The sequence below is a fragment of the Saimiri boliviensis genome, chromosome 1 (assembly GCF_048565385.1).
Source record: "Saimiri boliviensis isolate mSaiBol1 chromosome 1, mSaiBol1.pri, whole genome shotgun sequence".
Lineage (NCBI taxonomy): Eukaryota > Metazoa > Chordata > Mammalia > Primates > Cebidae > Saimiri > Saimiri boliviensis.
This window is the reverse complement of record NC_133449.1, coordinates 281,262,542-281,280,984: the sequence shown is the minus strand read 5'-3', so window position 1 is coordinate 281,280,984 and position 18,443 is coordinate 281,262,542. Positions and strand designations below refer to the sequence as shown.

General features: G+C 36.2%; 1 protein-coding gene across 4 annotated transcripts in view; it reads right to left on the bottom strand.

Annotated features, from left to right (window-relative positions):
* CDH18 (cadherin 18) overlaps window positions 1–18,443 on the bottom strand; it is a 1,096,529-nt gene that overhangs the window by 889,909 nt on the left and 188,177 nt on the right. Inside the window, exon 2 of one of the 4 annotated variants that reach the window (XM_074386991.1) lies at window positions 8,612–8,661. The exons of the other annotated variants lie outside the window; for them this stretch is intronic. The gene's annotated coding sequence lies outside the window, so the exon portion shown is untranslated. The remainder of the gene's footprint in view (window positions 1–8,611; window positions 8,662–18,443) is intronic. 4 annotated transcript variants of the gene reach the window in all.

Below are 18,443 nucleotides of genomic sequence, written 5' to 3'. Positions count from 1 at the left end.
TTTTCCAATGGAAAATTTGAATCTATTGCTGAAATTGCTGTCTTAGGCAATACAATTAAATGATCAAAGGTAAATTTTTAAAGACAGTTACTATATGATAGATAGTGGGCTCAGGCATGCACACTGACAGACAAAAATGACAGAGTTTAGTTGGTATATTCTAGGAACATGTGACTGATTAGGAAAGAACACCTCAAGTGATCAAATGCTTACACACTGGGCATGTGGCCCCTTCCAAGTGCTAACAGTCCGCTGTGCATGCAGGCAGCCCACCTCAAAGGAGGAATCAGGGAAGAAGGGATCCAAGACCCAAGAAGCCAACAGAGTAAACCCTGAGTCAGAGGTCAAGCTAGGTGCTCTGTCTCTCAAGTCACCAGTTTGGCTGCCTGCCAAGTGTATTTTATTTCCATTTTTTCCTGCTATAAGGCTTTTTAACATATTGTTCAAAAGCTTGCCTCAGTCTCTCCTTCTGCCTTATATCCCTCAGAAAAAATCTTTCTTCTGAGAAGGCAAGAATTGAGTTTGTTGCAGACCCATACGGATTTGCCGTTGGTAACAGGTTCATAAATGAAATATTAGTTTCCTAAAGAGTTCTCCACAGTACGTTTCATGAGAAAGTATTATTAATCGGCATTTGAGCTAGAGATAAGAATTAAGAATGGAGGCATGGAAAATATTAGTGGTAGAAGATTAATGATAAATAGATGTTTTCTTTAACATCTGTCTACCCTTTGGGAAATTCAGGAATGGGAGTATAAAGGTGCCAAACTCTAGAATGTGAATGTTTATCTTGTTTATTTGACCTTTATGCATAACAATGTATAGCACCTATATGATAAATGACTCTTGTTTTGTTCTGGTCTCTTTCTCCCTCCTTTCCTCCCTGCCTTCCTTCTGTCTTGTCTTTTGCTCTCTCCAAGACTCCTTTCAACATGATACAGAAAAAAATATACAAGATTTTACTTCTCACCATGATGCTGACATCGAAATGATCACTGAGTGGCCATTTTCAGCAATTCAGGCCTATAGAAGTGTGAAATAGATTTTTTTTTTGAAAGTCCCATTGTATATTCAAAATTCTGTAACACTAATGGTTTCTTCATCTTGTAGCTTGTTGTGATAAGCACTAGTTTTGACTCTGATATTTCAACAGGAGCACTTAGTTATAGACAAGCAGGAATGTTCAAGAATGACTCAGGAGAATTTTATTGACAATGGAATCGTTGAGACCAGGGATGCCCTCCTCCTTCCAGCTGGAGGAATTACATCTGGGCCCAATTTCCTCAAGCCTCAAGGTCTGAGATGTCTGATATTCTTTGTAACGCATTTCAATATTCAATAGCCAAGTTCAGGCTATTTGATGCGCTAATGCACGTTGTTTTTCTCTTGCTTCTAAGAACAGTATTAAATGGTCCCTATAATAATAGAAAGAAGAAGCATCTCTTCGCTGGAAGAGAAGCTTATAGAAGGCTCAGCCTTAAATGCTTTCAGGTATGCTTCAGGTCAAGCAAACTTCTCCAAAGGTGATTTAGAGAATGAGGCTCATAGGCAAGTAAGCCCTTCTGCCTACAAGTTGTAGCCTGTTTTGAAGATTGTTTTGTGTAGACAAGCACTTCCTGTGCCATGGTTATCGGAGTTTACTTCCAAACACAATTATTTGATGTCTACAAAACAAATTTGAACTCAATCATTCCTGGAACCTTGTTAATTTTAAGTTTAAATATATAACTTGAATTCTTATTCAAAGGTTATATACTTCTTCATAACTGGTCCCAAATAACAGCAGGACATTTGTGATTGTTTACTCTCAGAATTGACACAATTTATTTCCATCTTCCACTACCCTCAACTTCTTAAATATATCAGCTACATTGTCCGTTCACCATTCTTAAATGAGTTTATTAATTTTTCATTTTGCTCTTTGTCAACTCTTTGCTGATAAGAATAGACATTCTTGAAATAAAAGGTCCTTCCTGGTGAACATTTAAGTCTGTGCTTCCCTATGACAATGGGGCCTATTACCTAAGAAAAGTAAGCCATCAAACTTGCTGAAACGATAAGTCCTCACTTAATGTTAGGAGCAGGTTCTTGGATACTGACCTTTTCTTTTTTTCTTTTTTTTTTTTTTTTTTGAGATGGAGTTTTGCTCTGTTGCCAAGCTGGAGTGCAGTGGCACAAACTCAGCTCACTACAACCTCTACATACTGGGTTCAAACAATTCTCCTGCCTCATTCTCTTGAGTAGTTGAGATTACAGGCACACGCCACCATGCCCAACTAATTTTTGTATTTTTGGTAGAGATGGGATTTCATGTTAGTCAGGATGGTCTCTATCTCCTGATCTCATGGTCCACCTGCGCTGGCCTCCCAAAGTGCTGGGATTACCGGCAAACACAGGGATTTTAAGTGAAACAATGTATAATGAAACTACTGTACCATAAGCTAATTGTTTCAAAGCAGAGTTAAGCACCTAAAACATATATCTAGAGTCAAAAATGTTATCAAATTTCTAGATTAACAAAAAACAATTCTAATATTACATATTGAAGGACATGTGAGCTATACCTACATTTCATAAAAATTTGTAAAAATATGTAAGATAATTATTTACCCACTTGTGCCAATTCAGGGTTATGAGTGGCTGAAAACTATTCTAGCAACTTTGGGTGAACGGAAGGGAAACAGCCCTCAACTGGACACCATCTCATCACAGGGGACACACATACACACTCATACTCACGTAGAATGGGACATTTTAAACATGCTAGTTCGCCTAATGTGCATAACTTTAGGATACAGGAGAAAACCATAGCACAGAGAGAAAAGCCATGCAGACCTGGAGAGAACATGGAAACTCCACACCGAGAAGAAACTTTTTTTCTGTTCAATGTTGAGGCAAAACAACATTGAACAAAACAATATTATTGGAGGACCCGCTGTACCTCTACATGATAGAATGAGAATTAATCTCAAGGCATGCAACCAGAAAAACATTGACATAAAGTTTATCACTGTGTGGGCACACATGCAGGTATATGGAATCAAAATATCCTTCATGTTTGCAAAGATAAACCTTGCCTGGTTGATATTATGAACAATTTCATTCTTTCAATTAAATTAAGAAAAGTGAGATCAAAAGACAAATGCTTAAACCTTTTTATGGATTTAACTGATATTGGTTGTGCTATTTCTCACAGTATCAGGCAGCAATTTGTGCACTTTGACTCCAAAATAGTTCATTTCTACCTGAAAGCATTATCATTTCTAGTCCAGCAGGATTTTACTGGAGGCATCATTTTGTAAGGTTGTAAGGTAAAATTTAAAGATGTAAATAATTCATAAGAAAAATTAGAGATGAGTTTGAAGGGTAAAAAGGAGGTAAGTTATTCCTGTCATAAGTACTGATTTAATTTAAAATTGCAATTTTTGATAAGCAAAGATATCAAATGTATTTAAAAGATAAATGTTTGGGGTCAGGTTTTGGAATATCTTGAATGCCAGGAGAGGGAATGAGTAGAGGAAGAGGAAATAAAATCTCTGAACATCTTCGATATGAATAATAAAATAGTCATTACTGTATTTTAAATGTATTAATCTGAATTCAATTCTTAATAGGCACTGGAAAGAGTAGCAATGAACAGCAGAGAGATGAATCAGATGATGTTTAAATAACTCAAGCAAAAACAATAGAAGACCATTGTCAATCAGAAAGAACAGCCAAAGGCATGCGTCCCAGAGAGATGACAAATGTGGAAGCCAAGAGACTCTCACAACTGCTCATGGGATGAAGGAAGACTCGCCCCTATTAGAGATTTTTATATCTAATAATCTTTTAAACTCATTAAAAGACATTTTCCTAATTCTCTCCAATACATATATAACTGCTACAATCTCAATCTCTCTCTGCTCTCTCTCTCACACACACAAACACACAAACACCCCCCCCACACACACACACAAATGGCTTTTCCAACACCTCAATAAAGCCCAACCCTATTCTTTCATCTTCTCAGATATTTCTTACTCCTCTCTTTTTCTCTCAACATGATCAGGATCCAGCAGGACACGCTGTTATCCCTATCTTCAAAACACACTGAAAATTTGTCTTTCTCAATGATGCAACAACCACTTCGGTCGATGCCTTAATCTCTTCTCACCTGGACAGGGTTGATACCTTCCTTACTGATCTTTCCAATTCTTCTTTTTGGTTTCCTGATCTTGTGTTAAGCAGAATGAACCTCATTCAAACCTCCCATAACGTGCCATCACATCATACAGAGTCAAAGCCTAAGTCCCACAAAACTACATAGCTTCCTTCCTCTCTCATTATGCCCCTGCTTGATGCTCTATCACTCTTCCCGTATTTCTCCATAGCAAGATGGTCTTCTTATTGTTTTTCTACACTCCAAGTCTCTATTGCCACAGGAACTTTGCATTTGTTGTTCCTTTTGCCAGCTGTAAACACCCCACATATTCACATAGTTCTCAGTGTTATTTCCTTCAGACCTCTTCTTTTATCTCAACTTTATTATTATTATTATTATTATATTGTCATTATTATCATTATTTTTCTTGAAACGGGGTCTTGCTATGTTGCCAAAGTAGTCTTGAACTCTTGGCCTCAAGTAATCCTCCCACCTTGCCCTCCCAGAACGTTTTTTTTAAGGTCACATTCCCAATGAGGACTTTTCTAAGATTTCACTGTACTATTACTCTCCAAGCACTAGGTACACTTTTGCTTTATTTTTCTTATCAACATCTGATAATTTGCATACTTAAACTCATTTATTTGATTATTTTTCAGAGTCTTATCACATGGATGGACAGGAACTTTTATCTGTGTTGGTCACTGTTATATTCTCAGAACTAGAAGAGTGTCTGAAACATAGTAGAATCTCAATAACATGTGTTCATCAAAGAAATGAGTGCTAAAGCATACACCAGGCAACTGAAAACTCTGTCACAAAAACATTAAATCATTATGAACAAAGACATCAACACTACTTTTCATTGGTGTATTACTTTACATTATAAAAGAATGTTCTTAAAACTGATTTTATTTGCTTTTTACAAAACTTGATCTTACGGAGAGAAAGCTAAGCAGAGTGGTTTGTGTAGAGGAAAACTTTCACCTGATCCAATTCTATGCTCTGTCCACCATTATCCCATACCCTTATTATCCATTCTCATTGATTGATGTTTATCTAGAAAACACAAACAGTTCTTTTTGAGTGCAGTGCACCTCCTCATGGGTTATACTCTCAAGTTTACCTCTAGGGTCCTGCTGGGACTTTAGTTACAGGTCTAGAAGCAAACAGAGGTGTTGGGGATGGAAGCTGAATAGAATCAATATTAACTTGCCTGGAAACTGCCTCAGGAGAGGCTATCACTGTGACCTCAGGTAGCAAAGGGTTTATCTCCTCAGACAAAAGTGGAAAAGCTGACGGCCACATGTGTCATGGAGGGGTGTTGCTATTACTGGGGATGTGGAAGTGTTGCTTCTGGCAAAATAGGTTCATCAGAGTTTACAAACTCTATGTCCCCAACTTAATCAGGGTCCTCCCACACATCCCCATTCCAAGTTGCAGGGTCTCATTCTTTTCCAATCAATGCCCACATTTTAGCAGTAGACACCTGGCAAGGCTGTGCATGAATATTTAATTGCTATCAGCCACTCACATGATAAGAGCTTGTGTTTGTTTTTCCACAATTTCAGCTCTTTCTTTCTGGGAGAGGAGACTCTCACTCAGGGCAATCTTAGCAGATTTGAAGCTCAGAACCTGCTTCTGAATCCAGGAGACAGAATCCCTGAGTTCATCATTTTTATTCATCACTTTTTACAGTAGCAGCAACCAACCAGCTTCATTATGTTCCTTGGTTCTCCACACATGGTCAAAGGTATTATGTACAGAGTCACTAAACTCCTTGCTTCTCGTGTTCAGTGAATCAGGAGTATCAAATGCATTTTTTTTTTTTTTTTTTTTTTTGCTTATCTCTCTAAACAGTTAACATGAAGGACTCTCAGTGTTCTCCATATTATTAGAAGTACTGTGGTTAGCATTTCTGGGGCTAATCACATTAAGCAGCCAACTTCAGAAACCCTAAAACCAATGTAAGAACTCCATCCTTAATATTCTGTTCCTCTAGAACAACCCCTGGTACTGAAATCTGTATTAGTCAGGGTTCCCTAGAGGGACGTATACATATATACATATACAATATTGCATTCTTCAATCCAATCAAATTGACACTCAGTATTAACCATCACAAGGGGATATTGCTTCTGTTTAGGGAAGGAGGTGGGAGCCATACAGTGGATTTGAACCAGTCTGGTGGTTGTAACCCTGACAATTTTTCCTTGAGTTTCCCAAACTTCTGAATTAATATTGGTCTCTACCAGGGAAGACAAAGAGTTTGCCCTGGAGCTTAAAGGATGGTGGGTCTCTTAGGAGCGAAAGGATTCCTACCTAGCAATTTCAGGCATGACTCAAAAGGCCTGAGTAAACAAGAGATCTACCCAGGTGCAACTAATGGGTTGAGGAAAATGTCCGATTAAAGTCTTTCCTGAGATGTTCATCACAGTCATGCTATAGGAGGAAGAAGGCCTGGATTGCAGAGGAGATCAGAAAGGCTTTCTCCTGTGTCTATATATTGATATGTCTATTATATATGTCCTTATACATTTATATATATATATATATATATATATATATATATATATATATCCTTATATATATTTATGTCATGTATAGACACATATATACACACACGTATTTATATATTTATACATGAATATGTAAATCCATATATATAAAAGTATGTAGGTATATCTACATATAAATATACATATACACATTTATATTTATATGTAGATATACAAATATATATGTATATCTACATATATTTATATATATTATATATTTACATATACAAATTTATATACATATAACCATACATATTATATATATACACACACATATATATATATTATCCTTAATATGTATATCCTTAATATATATATATATGTATATGTGTATATATACATATATATATATATATATATATATATATATATATCCTATTAGTTCTGTCCCTCTAACAGAACCCTAATACACCCCTGAAACCAGCTAGGAAAAAACTGGAAGCCATCATTGATAACTTGAGAATACAGACTTCTTCAGACCCTGCAACAGCCCTTGCAACACCCAAATATCAGTGCTGCAGAAACCCCGTGGACAATGGAGACTTATCCAGGATCTCTACCTCATTAATGAGGCTGTGGTTCCAATTTATCTGGGAGTTTCCAATCCCTGTACTTTTCTAACTCAAATATCTGAGGGAACTAAATGATTCACAGTTGACATTCTTTCTCTAGTGTCACCCATATGACTTTTGGTACCTGATGTTTCATTTATTCTACCTTGCATAGATTAATGTGTGTGTTACTGCCCTTGCCAGCAATTAATCTCTCACGTTTATAAACAGTGAACACTCCCATTGCTATTCCCATAATCTTAGTCCAATTTTACCCCTTCCCTGTCAAATCCTTTCAGCTATCTCTGCTTTTCTTCTCACCACCCATCAGTGAATATTGCAACAACTTTTTGATGCATATTTACAGGAAGACTTTGATTATGTATGGAGTCTAATTTCTAATCTAATAGACCCTTTGGGAGAGGTCAAATATTATTTGGAATCAGACTTCCCAACATCCACTTGGAAATTGGGGTTGTATTTTCCCATGGGCACTATTATGTTCTTCTCATATTTTTGCCTGTAACTGCTTCTCTTGCTTTTGTTGTAAACCTCACTATAAGAAAACTTTGCCAAGGACCCCTTAACCGAGAACATCCATGGGATTATTTACTTCTCTAAGCAGTTATTTTTCTGCTAGGACTTGGTGTCTATTACAAGGTGAAACAGCTTTAGCCACAACATTGCTTTCAAAGTGATTAGCCTATTTCGCTCTTTTATTATATCATTTAGATTTATTCCAGTCATATGCAACTTTTTAATCCAAGTAATTTAGATATAATGTCTGTTTACACTATGAATTCATTTTTTATATTAGCTTTTTAAATAATATGTAAGATAAGAAATGGAAATTACCTAACCCATCTAACCCAGGATATAACAAAAGGTCAGAATCTTAGTAATTGTTGGACTTGCCATAAATCTCCTGAAACATCCAACCCATACTTATACAAGTTTAAACCTATGAACAACCCTTGCAAGTAAGCACCACAAATTCCAGGGTGGCCACAGTGCTTCTGCAGCCCTTCCATTTCAGCCCATTCATTGATAGAATCTATAAGAAGTCCTCCACTGGAGATGGGGGCCACCCTCAAAAAAAGCTATGTACATCCCCTGTGGGATGTCACAAATTCTATATGTAGTAAGAAATTTCACTTTACTATCACCACAACTACCACTTGGAGTACATCTTGCACTTCTGTCACATTTATCAGAAATCCTCCAATAAGTCAAATAGAATTAACAGATATCGCTTATTTTCCTAAATGTTTCCAACCCTTTTCTGAAAATGCAACTACCATCCAAGAAATCCAATCATTTAGACTACTGGTTTGGTACAAAGATGGGGGGATACCCACCTTGGTAAGAGAGGACTTCCCAAGTAGTTCTCAATACCCTGTGTTTCCATCTGGAGAAAAACAACATGGAACACTGTCATGAGAAGAGACTCTTATTAATTACAATTGTTATTCTTCCAAAGCTTTTTCTTATCAAATACTTAACGGAACCAGAGATATTAAAACTTTTCAGAAGAAGAATCTTGAAGAGTTAATGCCTATATTCAATGTATCTGGGCAGATTTAATCATTGGCACCTTAACAAACCACTTTGGCTTACAAAAGGAAAGAGCTTGGCCTGGTGCTTCTTGGGGTCCTTTAGGAACCGAATCATCTGTCCCAAATTGTACACTCAGCCAAGACTTACAGAAGTGGTTGAACTTGCTCAAAATACCACTATGTTTTGTGCATCTCAGGGACTGTGGTACATCTGTGCAGACCAACAGCAAAAGCCGTGAGCCTTGAGTTGTGTATACCGCACAACAGTGCAAGAGATGTTTCACTGGGATGGGTATTTCCCCTAGAGGGTTCCCTACAAGTATACCAGTATCTGCTTTCCATAGTACCTTCCCAACAAAAACAAGGAGTAGGTTTTACAGCCTTGGGTGTAATAACAGCTGTTACATCCATAGGTTGTTTGGTGGGAGGAATAGTTTACAATGCTTATGCAATCCAAAATGCATCAAGTATAATTGAACAATATGCTGAAGATGGTAGTCAGGGTATTAAGGCCCTCCAAACATCATTAAATTTACTTGCCAATCAAGTGATGGATCATAGAATAGCCCTTAATTATCTCTTAGCAGGAAAATGAGGGGTATGTGCTACAGCAAATACTTCTTGTTGCTTTTACGTTACCTCCTAAGAAGCAGTTGAGTTTAGAGCCAACCAGCTACTTCATAGAGCTAAATGTATAAGGGATGCTAAGACTCATTTAGCCAGAGATATATGAAATACCATTAAAGGATATCTCCCTTCAATAGCATGGTTTCTATCCTTATTAAAACTTCTGGTAATGATTGTCTTAGCTCTGCTTCTTGGACTCTGCATATTAAACCTTCTTGTAAAATGTGTTTCTTCTCACCTAAAGGCCATGAAATTTTAGATTGTGATGCAGATAGAACATTGCATGGACAAGTCCTTTTTCCAAGGCCCACTAGAGCACCCTCTGGATGACCCCTGACTGCCACACAAACAATGTCCCTTTACAGCTTGAAGCAGCTAGTGTGGTTTTCTCCCCTTTTCCCTTATTGGCAGTTAGGGTCACCACTCCAGAGTGGGGAAGGAGAGTGGAGGCAGTTAGGGGCTGGTTAGGCAGATAGAGAGGGAGGGTCACTGGAGAAGAACCAAAAAGGGAACAGGGACAACCATGGCACAGTATGCACACTGCCTCTGCATCTAAAGCGAAAAAATGTGGTTAAGAACTTCACTTTAAGCCAGGATGTTGTTCACAAGGGACTGTCCCAACTTAGGTGCAGGACAATTAATCAAACTAAATGTCTTTAACTTGACCTAGCTAAGTATAATATCATTAACAGGACATCAGCATTGTATGTTTATCCCCTCCATGGGTTTTTGGTTAGGTATTCACGGGTAATAACCAAGAAGGAGTCAATCAGAACAAACTCAAGCATGTGCAGATGCAACACATGGAGGAGGGGAATTTACCCCTCACATTTGGGAAAACCCTACTGAAGACTTCTAGCTTCTGCCACATCAAAGGCCCAGAACTCAGTCCTGTTTCTAGCAATGTGCTTTCTAGCCCCCTCTCTTTGTTGAGAACTTTTCTGTTGCTTAATAAATCCTACTTTACTCACTCTCCAGTGTCCCTGTGTCTCATTCTTCTTGGTTGTGGGACAAGAACTTAGACTTAGCTGTATTAGAAACGAAGCAGACTACAACACTGTCAACTCCTTTCTTGAAAAATAATGTATTACTGTTAAATGCCAAAAAAAATAAAAAATAAAAAAATCCCCCACTACTAATCTAATCTAGATCTTCTAATAAATGTGTGGCTATGAGCAAATTATACAATACCTTTATCTACTCTTTCTCTCAAACCTGTTTGGACATAAAATAAGATTGCAAAGCATGGAATAACAAACTGATTAACAACAAAGAGATATCCATTAATTGCTTAATCACAGTTTTCAAAGGCAAACATGTAGGCAAATCTTTGCCTTGTAGACAATTACAGCATAAGAGAAAATACTAATGCAAAATGTTTGACAAGAAGTCAACTGAATAAAATCTTTACAATGATTAATGGAAGATCTGTGCAGTTTTAGTGCCTTTGTGCAGTGAGGCAAAGCATTTTTCTCTTCCTTATCAGTTTTGGTAGGCTGCTAGGAGTGAGGCTGCTTTTCAGAGTGTGTAGGAGAAAATAATTTGTTGCTTTGACAAAGATAGGAAAAAACCTGAGTGAAATGCGTTTAAGACAGAAACTTTAATCAAGTGACCACTGTTGTGAAAGACATCAGGGCATTTGTATCATACTGAGAAAGTAGCTTGGAAATGTATGAATCCACAATGGAATACAAGACAAGAAAAAGCACATAGAAACATTAAGTGAAAAGAGTGCATTCCTACACATAAAATGAGATGGGACATTTCCAGCCTCCAAATGAAAGTACTTTTCTAGGGAACATTAAATCTGACATACTTTTGTAGTCTCATCCCCACCTTTCTCTATCAGCAATTATTCCTGGCCCTTCCTTCTCAAAAACCAAAACAAATGCTTAACTTTTGTGCAAGTCCTGAAACATTTACTTTTTTGATATAAGGTTCAGAAGCCATAATTATTCTTACTTAAATGAGTATAATTATTTTTAAAAAGTATTTTATCTCTTTTATCTCTACTAATGTTAGATTCTGTATTAGATATGCGAATTTATGGGTTTGTTTTGTTTTGTTTTGTTTTTTTCTGTTTGTTTGTTTTGGTGTTGTTGTTGTTGTTGTTGTTGTTGTTTGAGACAGAGTCTTGCTTTGTTGCCAGGCTGGAGTGCAGTGGCACGATGTAAGCTCACGACAACCTCTGTCTCCCAGGTTCAAGCTATTTCCCTGCCTCAGCCTCCTGAGTAGCTGGGACTACAGGCATGTGCCACTATGACTGGCTAATTTTTTGTATTATAGTAGAGATGGGGTTTCACCATGACCAGGATGGTCTTGATCTCCTGAATCACCTCGTGATTCACCTGCCTTGGCCTCCCAAAGTGCTGGGATTACAGGTGTGAGCCACTGCACCCAGCGTGAATTTACTTTTTAAAGAAAAATATTACTCATCAAAATCGCCTATCACAAATCAAGAATATTTAAAAAGTTGATGTTACAGAATATGATTACTTACCTTGTGCCATAACTAAAGAAACAGAATAAAAGGTTTGCTGATGTTATAAAGAAGCAAAACTAACTTCTAAAGGTCATTTTAGATTTATTTAACTCATACTTACTGCTGAAATTTTAGACATTCACAACCAAACAGCAGTACTTTGGGGATAAGGTTTTTGTTGTTGTTGTTGTTGTTGTTGTTGTTTTATTCTATTTTGCCTTTCTCAAGACAAAAGATCAAATTTTAGCATGATGTGAATCAAGCTCATTTGCAATTTACACTCCTGATAAAAATGCAGAATTCATTGAATATTCTGCAACCTCTTTTTTTTTTCCTTCTAATCTTCACAATACACTGGTTTATTTTTAAAATTGGGAATAATGCATGGAAAGTCTTTGCATCTTATTGATGAAAGAAAGTGTTTGATCCAGCAGGCACCGAAGTTCAAATGCATAGATAAAAGATAAAATTGAAGATTATTGAAGAGAAGTTTTTGGGCTAGGTATTCATTGTTAAGTAAAGACATGAAAAGGACATAATATCAGTGTATCAAGCTCCGGGAATACACAAAGATTACAAGATATAATGTTTTAGCTGCTTATCTGTAAGTTTAATGAATGTTATTCTTACTTATTTAACACTCGATTGCACATGTCCAATTTTCAAAAGAGAAGTCAGATTACATTTTCTGAGAGCTAAAAAGAAATCATATTACATAACTGTTAACAGAAAAATAATGGGACATATTTTGAGCCAAATTTCTGATCTTCTAAGTATAAATGCGCTGGAGCCAATATAATAAGGCTTGAAATGCTCTAAAACCTCATATTTTCATATACAGCATCATGCCCAGCAGTTTGCATGGTTTTAAAGATGGTGTCATACTTGGTCAAGGTCAAGAAAGCACATCTGAAATATTCTCCCAACCTAGGTTACTCAAACTCAAAGCAGAAATAGTGAAGCCTGGCTCATAAAAAAGTTTGAGTTCTCATGTAAAGGTTTTATGTTTAGATAAGTGGTTTTCAAAAGGCAAGACATGGACTCACCAAGGGACCTCCTTGCTTACTGATCTATTCTAATATTGATTATTACATTAAAAAACAAATTTCTTTTTGTTTTCAGTGGAAACATTTATCTCATAATAATACCTCCAACCTGTTCCAGCACCAGACTTTTCAATTTGATATACACAATGGAAAACAGTATCAACAAAAATGCAGTACAAGTCAATAATTTTTAATATATGTGTTTTATGATATGTTTAAATGTTTCATTTAATTTAATTCAATGAAGTCAACTTTATAGAAATATATATTTCTAACCATATTGTAGCTAATAGGTTATAGACACAGAAGTAAATTCAATTTCCTCAGCATTAAATGTATTCCATTTTTGGATTATCAAATGCTGACAAAATTATTACCTACAATATTTCTTCATAAAGGTAATTACTTTTGTCAAACTACCAACCCCAGATTGCCAATATAGACAAAACCAATCATAGATTAATTGTCTTGTACAGACTTTCATATCATGGAAATTATATGTGCATTGATGAGTTAACACTGCTGTGTTTCATGACTTTTATGGATTTAGTTATATGAGGATCTGTTTAAGAATCTATATGATTATTCAGTGGGTTCTCTGGAGGCAAGTATTTCAGAGCTGTGACAGCAAGTAAGATATATGAAGGTAGTTTAGAATTTGGGGAATAAAAGAGGAAGAAGAAGAATGAATATTTATCAAAATGAAGCTACTTATCTGTCTTTCAGAATACTATTCCATTTAAAAATATTCTTTCTTTCAAAATTTTAGCTTCTTCATAATGAAAGAGGTTAAATGAATAGATAGAAAACAGACTAATTCGATATCTCAAAAAATTCTAAGGCTTTCATTTTGGAAAAGTAAAAAAAAAAAAAAGGAAGACTTTTTCACATTCATTTTCATCAAATCTTTGCTCAAATGTCATCTTTACAATGAGGCTTACCCTCCCCGTTCTATTTTAAATTGCAACTCCCAGCACAATCATGACTATCTCCTTATTTTCTGAGATGTATCCACTCCTAACATAGTATACATATTTCTGTCTCTCTCTCTCTCTCTCTCTCTCTCTCTCTCTCTCTCTCTCTCTCTCTGTGTGTGTGTGTGTGTGTGTGTGTGTGTGTGTGTTATTGCTTATTTTGTCTCCCTTGACCAGAATATCAACTCCATGGGAGTAAAGATCATGCCTTTTTTGTTTACTGATACAACAAACGGTTAGAATAGTGGCAAGCACTTAGTACAGACCCAATAATTATTTGCTGAATACATTAATGAAAGTATATAAAATACTTTTCTAGAAACTATTTTATTTGCAATATTAGCAACATTAACAGCAGCTTATTATTTATTTTAGGGTTAAAGTCATGTGACCTGGAGATATAGAGTCACAGATCATCTGGCAGAGTCTGAAGATTTCGTTTTTTCAGCATGCTTAATTACTTCTTTATATTTTTATTTCCAGTATTGTAAACTTTAAGAGACTTAGTTTGTCTATCCAGGATGATAATGCAATAGTTGAAAATGGTTTTTGGACCAACTGACGTATGAAAATACAATTCTGGTAAATGAAATGTAAGATTTGGTAGTGTCAACATGTAATAGTCATAGTAAGAATGTCCATTGCAAAAACAGAGAACCCCTGTGGCTGTGGATGGAAATCTATTTATACTGCCACCAGATGGATATGAATCACAACTCAACTCAAAATTCAGAAACAAATATTGCCTGTTGGTGGGGTAACTTTACTTTTGGAATTGCTTTTACTATAATATTTCAAAATTTTATGTGGCATTGCAAAAGTATGGATGGAGCCAGCAAGTTTACTTAGAGCAAACTTTCTTTTCCTTTTTAATTTATTTATTATACTTTAAGTTCTGGGGTACATGAGCATAATGTGCAGGTTCGTTACATAGGTATTCACGCGCTGTGGTAGTTTGCTGCATCCATCACCCCATCATCTACATTACGTATTTCTTTCAGTGTTATCCCTCCCCAATCCCCAAACGCCTACTATCCCTCCCCTAGCCTCCCAACCCCAACAGGCCTGGTGTGTCATGTTCCCTTGCCTCAATAAACATACATGTGCACATGTCTTTATAATAGAATGATTTATAATCCTTTGGATAATGATCTAGTAATGGAATTGCTGGGTCAAATGGTATTTCTATTTCTAGATCCTTGAGGAATTGCCACACTGTCTTCCACAATGCTTTAACTAATTTACACTCCCTCCAACAGTGTAAAAGCATTCCTATTCCTCCACATCCCCTCCAGCATCTGTTGTCTCCTAATTTTTTAATGATCCCCATTCTAACTGGTATGAGATGTTATCTCAATGTGGTTTTGATTTGCATTTCTCTAATGACCAGTGATGATGAGCATTTTTTCATATGTTTGTTGGCTGTATAAATGTCTTCTTTTGAGAAGCGCCTGTTCATAACCTTTACCCACTTTTTGGTGGGTATTTTTTTTTCTTGTAAATTTGTTTAAGTTCTTTGTAGATTCTGGATATTAGCCCTTCGTCAGATGGGTAGATTGCAAAATTTTTTCCCATTTGGTTGGTTGCTGGTTCACTCTGTTGATAGTTTCTTTTGCTGTGCAGAAGCTCTTAAGTTTAATTAGATCTCATTTATCTGTTTTGGCTTTTGTTGCCATTGCTTTTGATGTTTTAGTCATGAAGTTGTTGCCTATGCCTATGTCCTGAATGGTATTGCCTAGATTTTCTTCTGGGGTTTTTATGGTGTTAGGTCTTACATTTAAATCTTTAACCCATCTGGAGTTAATTTTTGTATAACATGAAAGAAAGGAATCCAGTTTCAGCTTTCTGCATGTGGTAGCCCATTTTCCCAATATTATAGGGAATCCTTGCAGTGAGAGAAAAAGCTAATAAAGTCCCTTGCCTCTTTTATCTCTTTTATCCACTTGAAGCTCAGCAGGTTAGGTTAACCACAGAGTGACTCAAAATAAGGTTATAAAGCAGTATTTAATCTTATTTAGCTAAAAATCTATATCAATCATTTATGCAAGTGATCCAAATGCATATACACTTGACCCTTGAACAACGCGAGTTTGAACTGTGAGTATCCATTTATAACAGATTGTCTTCTACCTCTGCAACCCTGAGAATGCAAGACCAACCTTTCTTCTACCTTGTCTTCCTAAGCCTGCTCAATGTAAAGATAAAGAGAATGGAGACCTCCATAATAATGACTTCTGCTTAATAAATACTCAATATATTTTCTATTTTTTATGATTGTCTTAATACCATTTTTATCTAGTTTATTTTATTGTTAAGAGTACAGTTATTTTGGGGGTGTGAGTCCAAAATTATATGTAGATTTTTGACTGTGTGGGAGCCAGCAACCCAAATCCTGTGTTGTTGAAAGTTCTGTGATTATCTCATTTCTCATTTTAATATTACAAATTTTCTATATACAAATAAGAACTTAAAGTTCTTTTCATTGATGACATTAACATGATTTTCTTATTGTTTAGGCAATTCTCTTGCTAGATATTCTCATCTTACACTCAACTAGAATTAAAACAGTTTGGTCGTGGTGGCCAGGCACAGTGGCTCACGCCTGTAAACTCAGCACTTTGAAAGTCCTAGGCAGGCAGATCATGAGGTCAAGAGTTCCAAACCAGCCTGACCAACATGGTGAAAGCTTGACTCTACTAAAAATACAAAAATGCTGGGTGTGGTAGCACATGCCTGTAGTCCCAGCTACTTGGGAGGCTGAAGCAGAAGAATCGCTTGAACCTCGGCGGTGGAGACTGCTGTGAGCTGAGATTGTGCCACTGCACTCCAGCCTGGCGACAGAGTGACATCTGTCTCAAAATAAATAAAGAAACAAAATAATATAATAAAATAAAAATAAATGTAAAATAAAATAATAAAATAAAATAAAACAAACAATTTGCTAGTAACATTAAAAGCACAGCTGTAGTAAGAACACTAATGAGAAGGAACACTCTTATGGAGGCCTTTACGGCTTCTCTTCTCTCAAGTGTACCACACATGGTTTTTCCTTTTGATTCATTTCCCCCCCAATCATTCAAAGAAAGTCATATACAACAGTAATGTGATTTCCCATGGCCATGTATGCCTCCATTGGAATACATTTTTGGTCCTTCCTATGTGAGTTACTTACAACAACCTCCACTTTGTTTTCAGTTCCGTAACTTTCAATTTAGTTTTCATGTTTCCTTTTGGCAGCTCCCCACTCACTGCCCAAGCGTGTGTGTTCAAGATTCCAGTTTGCATATACGTGCTTGCCAGGAATATGAGACTATTCAGCGACTGCTTTTCAATAAGACAAATATATGGCCACATATTATACATTATTAATAAGGTGTTATGCACAACTTCCTGTGTTTTAATTAAACTACACCAATGAATTAACTGAAATCAGAATAAAAAGATGCTAGATTTCCCCTAAAACAAACCCAAGAATAGATATCCATGCAGCACACTGACTTTTAAATTCTGTTTAATTTATCATACTCATTTACTCTAACCCTACGTATTGCCTTTTATTCAAATATGCTCTTCGGACTCACCTGGAATTCAGGCTGCCAGTCAGAAGTGCTCCCTTATGTTTTGTCCTCAACCTTCAGCCTTTTGGCAACAAAGTCTCTTCAGAATAGCTTATCTCCCAGCAATCAGCTATTACCACCTTAGCAAGGCTGATTCATTTCTGTGACTATTTCCCAGCTCTTTAAAGCTATAATTTGTCTTTTCTGGCACTCTGCATTGACTGAGCCCCCAGAGGTCCTGCATCTTTTCTTCCTTTCTCCCACAGCGTTGAAGAATGGAAAGGGAACTTGACAGGCTTTCCTATGCTGGAAGCTAAAGAGTCCCTTGCCCACCATGGTTAGAACTTTCTTGTTCTTAAAGGCTTCTCGGTCAATTTACTTTAAAAAAAAAAAAAAATCATTCTTTTTAAGGAGAAACACTTTCAGCTTCCTGCTTCCATCAGCTATAAAGTTGAATTCTTGTTTTAAAGAAAGTGTAACTACAATTATTTTTATCAGAAGTTAAAGCAGCTTATCTGCTTTGGATATAGAGTTTTCAAAAGTATTTTTTTTTGATAGTTTTAAATTCTCACTGCAAAACAAAACATTATAAATAATACATTAAAAAGATGCATTTTAAAATGTAACATTAAAGTGCATGGTGGTACATTGCTATCCAATTTTATAAAGAGCTTTTACTTTTAAATTTTATATTAACTGGTTTAAATTGAGGGGATCCTCCTTACTCAAAATATTTTTAACATATGTTAAATTTAGCAAAACTATTATTTTATTCACAATGAGTAAGCATGCTTTAATTATGTAACATGGTGTTTTATGCTCTTACTTAAATCCTGACTTCGCTTTATTTATTTATTTATTTATTTAAAGGGTCTTTCTCTGACACCCCAGCTGGAGTACAACAGAGCAATCTTGGCTCAGGTGATCCTCCTGCCTCAACTGAGACTT